Source organism: Colobus angolensis, unplaced genomic scaffold (genome assembly GCF_000951035.1).
Source record: "Colobus angolensis palliatus isolate OR3802 unplaced genomic scaffold, Cang.pa_1.0 Scaffold11, whole genome shotgun sequence".
Taxonomy (NCBI): Eukaryota; Metazoa; Chordata; class Mammalia; order Primates; family Cercopithecidae; genus Colobus; species Colobus angolensis.
The window spans coordinates 10,669,963-10,677,508 of NW_012112030.1; positions in this window are offsets into that span (position 1 = coordinate 10,669,963).

A 7,546-nucleotide genomic window follows, 5' to 3' on the forward strand; every position below is an offset into this window, starting at 1 on the left:
TTCCACCAGTTTAAAGATTGATTTTCTTTAAAAAGCTCTTATCTACTTGAGAAATTAATATTACATTCATAAACATAAAATTGATCATATTCTTATAAAATTCATAACCCTGGCTTCCTGCTAACAGAGATTTTGCTCCTCCCTTGTTCCGAGACATGTCACAGTCTTCTTGCATTGACTACTAATGAATAGTACAAACATAAATCACATTTCTCTAATCACTACTTTTTTGTTTTCACTGACTGGAGGGGAAAATGTTTCAGTCCACCTTACCCCAAAAGTAATAACATATCAAATAACACTTACTACATCAGTTTCATTGAATCCAAATTCATTCACTGTTATTTAGAATGTTTCTGGTCTGCGGGGGCCATGTCTCTCTGGTCTGCGGGGGCCATGTCTCTCTCGTTGCTCTTTTCTGATGTTTGAAGATGCTATTCTGTTCTTCCAAGTTTTCCCTTTCCAGACTCAACATTCTGACTCAACTTTTCCTCAGAGGGCACAGTTTCCAGACTATCATCCTGGCCATCTTTCTCTTTCTGAATTCCAGTAAGCCAATGACCCTTGTAAAATACAGCAACAAGACACTCCACATGTGTCTCATCTGTGGGACTAAAGGCTTCCTTTGTTCTGAACACTTTGCTCCCACTGATGTTATTATAACCTAAGGCAGAGCAGCTTATTTGGGGGCAATTATGTCATCATTTGACTCACTGAATTTGCACCTGATAGAAATCATCAGTCATTACCATATGAACTTCTATTAGTAAGTCAGCTCTCACCAATTCTATGCACCTGTAAATTTGAAGTAGCTTTGTCAAGCCCAATTTTAGAACCTTACATTTATGCATATTAAGTCTCTTTATTTTAACCTGTCAAGCACCTCATGAATCTTAATACGAAGTATATTAGCAATAACTCTTGGTTTAGTTTCATGAAAGAAAACCAGAATACTCTTCTTTTTATACCTTCATCCCAAACCTTAAAATATTAAAATCAGCACAGGACTAAGTAGAGATTTCTGGCCATGACAATAAGAATTTCCTTTTAGGTCGAAAATGATGCATTTTAAAGCTCTTTTTAGTTATCGATCAACCAGTTCTGCTTAACCACGTTTGAACACATAATTCTGCTAATATCTTAATTAGGAAATTCAACTTGTCAGTTGAATTCTAAAGACATTTTTAGTTTAGCATGCATAATTTAAAAAATACTTGTATGCCCTCAGATAGTCAAGCATTCTTCATTTACTCATAATTCACACCTTTCACCCTTAGACTAGTTTGATCACGTGTATTCTCCACCTGGACTTTGTAGGCATTTGAGTTTGCCAGCCCTATCCGAATTATTCCACTTAGGATATAGAAACCTTTAAAGCATGTCACCCCTAGCCTAAAAATGAGAGGAAAAGCTATATAACTTATAAAATCACAAATTTTCTTGAATCCATGAAAAAGCTGAGGTCACAAGACAACCAGGGTAACTGAATTTCAAAGGGCAACAGGCACTCTGAGGAGAGATGGGGCACATGAATTGCTACATCTTTGTGGAAGTAGAGAAAGAGGCAGCTGTCTTAAGAGTGGGTAAAAAATAAGCAGCTAAAATTTTAACAAATTCTTAAAGGTCCGGTGTAGGCTAGTGAGACAGTTCAGAATCTTCTAGAGATCTAGACTCAAGAAGAATAGACACTCATTCTCAAATCCTTTTCCATAAGGCTCCATGGGGAATTCACAAGAAAGATTGGAGACAGGCAGGAGACCTGAGAAATTTGTTTTCTGAGATGAAAGCAGGTACAAAGCCTTCACTATTCTCTGTCTCTGCTGTTATTTGAAGCAAAAGCCATGTGCCCTGGGGGAGGGCCAAGGGCACTTGTCTGGTTCAGCAACCTGCAATCAAACAAAGCAGAGAGGTCAGCTGCCACCAGGGCAGAGCAGAAACTCTCCATGCAAGACCTTTCTTAGACACAAGGTGGAGTTTGTTGTGGGGATGAGAAGGGAAGATGGAGGAGGGGGAGGAGTACTGAGAAAGTCCCAGGCCATGGCCCAGGCACAAGAGTCCTTCCTTAGTTTGAGGCTATCCCAGGGAAGCTCCTTGCCCTCTCTTACAACGAGCCTGGCATCAAGTAACAAGCAGGCAACACTAGACTACTGCACAGGGAGGCGTATGCCTGTGGAGAGGCATGCTGGGCCTGCTGCAAGCTGAACACAGAACAGAAACAGAGGAAAGCCCTCAGGTCTCTCAGACTCCGCAATAGACACAAGGTAAAAGCAACCTGCAGTGGGAGGAGTTTGAAGTTGTGGTGCACTGAAGGCAACTAGAGCCAAACAAAACCGAAACCCAGCCCAACTACTGACTAGATTGACTCAACTCCCATACTCATTGCCTGAAAGAAGAAGATATGTGTCTGTTTCAGGGTATAGATACAGTTTACCTCAGTCTTTATTGTTTTTCTACCCACAGCATGCAACATTTAGTAATGAATTATGGGCCAGGAGTTATAGCTCAGGCCTATAATCCCAGCACTTTTGAAGGCTGAGATAGGAGGATGGCTTGAGGTCAGGAGTTTGAGATCAGCTTGAATAACATAGTGAGATTCCATCTTTGCAATAAAATTAAAAATTATTCAGGCTTGGTGGCATACACCTGTGGTCCCGGCTACTTGAGAGGCCAAGGCAGGAGGATCCCTTGAGCTCAAGAAGTCAAGGCTGCAGTGAGCTATGATCACACCACTGCACTCCAACCTGAGTGACAGAGTAAGACCCTATCTCAAAAAAAGAAAAAATAATGACACTCATACAAAAACGAGACAAACAATCCATTGTCAAGAGATAAAGCAATCCACAGAACCATACTCAGAGACCGTGCAGACTGGACACGTTAGACAGGGACTTTAAAATGACTATGATTGATGGGTTAAAGTCATCATGAAAGTTTGTCAAATGCCTTCCTAAAATCTAGACTTAACATATCCTAATTTTCCTAAAGCAGTTAACATTTTAAGAATCGGTATCTGTAGTTCTGGCCATTTATTTTTTTAACTTCTTGGAGTCTACTTCATTAGAAACTGGTCTATAATATCTATTAACTTAAATTTCTTCATGCTAAATCATCATGTTTGCTTAATTCTCCAGGTAACACAAAGCAAACAAAAGATTCAGACCAGGTCTTCTCCCCTTCTTATTCTCCTTCTCCTTTTCCTTGTCCTTCTCCCACTCCCACTCCCCCTCCCCCTCCCCCCCACACTCCTTCTCCCCTTCCCCCACACACTCCTTCTCCCCTTCCCCCACACACTCCTTCTCCCCTTCCCCCTCCCCACTCCTTCTCCTCCTCCTCCTTCTTCTTTTTGAGATAGGGTCTTGTTTTGTCACCCAGGCTGGAGTGCAAAGATGTGCTCACAGCTCACTGCAGCCTCGAACTCTGGGGCTCAAGTAATCCCCTCACCTCAGCCTCCCAAGTAGCTAGGACTACAGGCACATGTCACTATGCCCAGCTGATTTTTTAATTTTTTGTAGAGGTGGAGTCTCGCTCTGTTGTCCAGCCTGGTCTTGAGCTCCTGGGCTCAAGTGATCCTCCCACCTCAACCTCCCAAACTACTGGGATTACAGGGGTGAGCCACTGCATCGGGCCCAGACCGGGTCTTCTGACTGCAGTCAATGATTATTTGCATAAAACTACACTATAGTTAGCTGTAGGTGATTCTCTAGAACAATACTAACTGCAGCTAATATTTACTGCTGTTGATATTTATGTCAGATATTGTGCTAAATACTGCACATGTTTCATCTCATTCAATTCCCCAACCACCCTTTTTAAAATGGTATAATCAATACTCTAACTGCTGATGAACTGAGGATTAAAGCAACTAAAATAACTTTCAGCCTTCTTACCCTGTCTCTGTTGTCTCTTGTTTTCCATATCCTTTGTTGGGGTGAGGTGAGTGGGGAGCTATTTGTCCCTTTTGTCCTCACTCCCCTGACCTGCGTTGATGAGCCCACATGCTCTGAAATTTATTTTCCGGAAGTGGTGGTATAGGCTTGTTTCTTTTCTAGCTGGCCGACTTTTCTTTTGGTTCTTTTTCACATAAACTGTTGGACCTAGTGGCTCTTTTCTGATTAAGTTTACTTTTCTGAATTCGATAGCTCAAGTTATAGACCCTCATGTGCATGTTTATGATTCTCTGCTCCAGTCTAGATGAATTCCAGACATGGTTTTAGCATCTCTTGGTGAGCCCTATAGTCTTGATCCTCAATAAAATTATATTTTTCAAGTCCCTGCATGATCAAAGGACACAGTTGTTTAGGAGATGGGCAGATTCAGTCTTCAATCCTGATTCTACTTTTTCTAGTCCAACTACTTTGAGCATATTATTTAACATCTCTAAGTCTCAGCTTACACTTTGGAAAATGGAGATAACATTATCTGTTTCAAATGGTCATTAGAACTGAATGAATAAAGTTCGTAAAGTGTTTAGGACAGTGTCTATTACTACCTAGCGAGTGCTCACTAAATATGGCAGTTATTATTATTGTTTTTAATACTATGATTATTATTCTTTAGAAGGAGGTTGGCTAGACTGATACATTCAGTGTTCTTAGCCTTATAGTCCAGTAAGTTAATCAAATCAGTCACAATCATCTAAATGCACAACAGTTTCTTGACAAATGTACCTCACTTTTCATATATCCATGTTTTCAGTTGAATTTAGTTAGTTGAGTGGCTGCCTAGCAAAGACTTTGGGGAGTGGGTAGATGGGAAAGAGATTTAAGTATCAGATGAGAGGCCTTTAGGATTTTTTTTTTTCAATTTTAAATAAAGGTCCTTTTTAAAAAAAATTTTAAATTATGTAATTCTTTTTAGTTGCAACAGCTTGTGTTTTGGATTTTGTTGTTGTTGTTGTTTATTTATTTTTAGAGACAGGGTGTCTGTTGCCCAGGCTTTAGTGTAGCAGCATGATTGTAGCTAACTGCAGCCCTGAATTCTCAAGACGTCTTCCCTCCTCAGCTGCCAAAGTAGCTGGGACAACAGGCACACACCACGCCCAGCTAATTTTTCCATTATCTTGCAAAGATGGGGTCTTGCTGTGTTGCCTCAGCCTCCCAAAGTGCTGTGATTACAGGCATGAACCCTGTACTGGGCTGCTTACCATTTTTTATGTTCATTTTTCCTGTTTTAGGCAAGCATGGATATTGTTAAGAATTAATTTTTTTAATAGAAGAAAATACCTAAAAGAGCTTTTGTATGTTTCTCAAGTTGATGGTTTGTAAATTCAATGGATGTTTAACATATTTAATGATAAAAATGTTAGTTGAAAGGCAACATGTTATTGTCCAAATGTAGAGAAGAGTTAGAAAGATATTTTAGCTGAAATATAATGTAAATTTTCTGGACTTGGTGTAGGGTTTTACTGCATCATTTACATCTTTTTTTTCTTTAATTAAAAAAATATGCCTTTAGATGTTGTTTCAGACTGGGAGATCTTTGGGTAAAACTTTAATTGCTGTCAAGGAAAACATAATTTGCTGGCCAACTTAATATAACCACACGGTTCTACATTTGTGTGAGTTGTGTACAAAAGCAGAACTGTACTGTAATATTGAGAAAGGAAAATTTTGGTCAAGCTGCTGCTTCTGGATCTTGACCATAGTTACATAAACATTGACATTTTGTGACTAATGGCCAGGAAAACAGCATTGTTTACATATTGGCCTAGCGGAACAGTTTACTATAGTTCTGTCAATAATTTGAATTGCAAGTTTCAAGTTTCCAGAGCCAGTAGGGGCAGAAGAGCTGGGCAGCTAAGTACACGATCTTCTCTACTTGCTCACTCATGCCTGACGTCCCCTAAACCAAACAGGGGCTAGGCTTTCAGGGTATAGCTAGAGAGGAATCTTACAAAGCAATTATCTACGGAAAAAGTCATACATGGACTTTCGTGTATCAGGGTATACATGACTGATTGCAGATTACTCCCGAAGGAGATTTTTTACTGGGGTATAAGTCAAAGGGGCTAACACAAGGTGACTTTATACCTGCAAGTAATGGATGGTGGTGAAAGGAAGAGCAAAGAAAAGGGAAATGAGAGACACTAGGAAAACAAACCTATTTTAGTATTTTACCTTAAATTACGTATTTGTATAATGAAAAGTTTCCCATTCTCACATTTAGTTTAAAAGTGTTGAATTTTTAGAAAATATGGAGATACAGAAATTAATACATTTTTCACATTTCTGTGTATTACATATAAGAAACTTCTGTTTTAAAGACTGGTGTTAGAAGTTAAAACAACAAAAAAAGGAAATGATTTATATTCTGCTAACAAGTGGTTGATGTGTATATTTTTATAAGTTCTATAACAAGAAGTATGTAATAGTGTAGATAAAAATATCTAACCTAGCTCCTTTTAATACATATTTTCTTTTTTCATATACTAAATATACACTTCGCAGTTTAAAAATTCTCGTTTTTCAATTTAATCTTCATAGTAACCTAAAAAGTAGTTAGAATAGACAGTATTTGCCCTATTTTCCAGGTAAGGAAATTGAGGGCAAATAGGCTAAGTGACCTTGTTTTGTTTTTGTTTTTGTTTTTGTTTTGAGGCAGGGTCTCTCTCCGTCACCTAGGATGGAGAGCAATGGCATGATCATAGCTCACTGCACCCTCCTCCCAGGCTCAAGCAATCCCTCCACCTCAGCTTCCTGAATAGCTGGGACTAGAGGCGTGTGCCACCATGTCCAGCTATTTTTTATTTTTTGTAGAGCTGGGATTTCACCAGGTTGCCCAGACGGATCTCAAACTCCTGGGCTCAAGCAATCCTCCTGCCTTGGCCTCCCAAAGTCCTGGGATTACAGGCGTGAGCTGTGCCTGGCCAGCTAAGTGACTTTGTTAAGAAACACATGACTAGTATGTGTTAGGACTATGTGTAAGACTTACATCTACTGTCTAGTGTCTTTAAGCCCAGTTTCTTTCTTTCTTTCTTTTTTTTTTTTTCAATTTCCAACTTTTATTTTAAGTTCAGGGGTACCTGTGCAGGATGTGCAGGTTTATTACATAGGTAAACATGTGCCATGGTGGTCTGCGGCACAGATCATCCCATCTTAATACCTGGGCTTAACACCCAGCTATTAAGTCCAGCATCTATTAGCTATTCTTCCTGACCCTCTCCCTTCTTCCATCCCCTGCCCTTCGACAGGCTCTATTGTGTGTTGTTCCTTCCATGTGTCCACATGTTCTCATTATTTGGCTGCAACTTAATAAATGAGAACATGCGGTGTTTGGTTTTCTGTTCCTGTATTAGTTTGCTAAGGATAAAGGCCTCTAACTCCATCCAGAACATCCAAAAGACACGATGTCATTCCTTTTTATGGCTGCATAGTATTCCGTGGTGTATGTGTACCACATTTTCTTTATCCAGTCTATTATTGATGAGCATTTAAGTTGATTCCATGTTTTTGCTATTGTGAATAGTGCTGCAATGAACATATGCATGCAAGTGTCTTTATAGCAGAATGGTTTATATTCCTTTGGGACTATACCTGGCAACAGGATT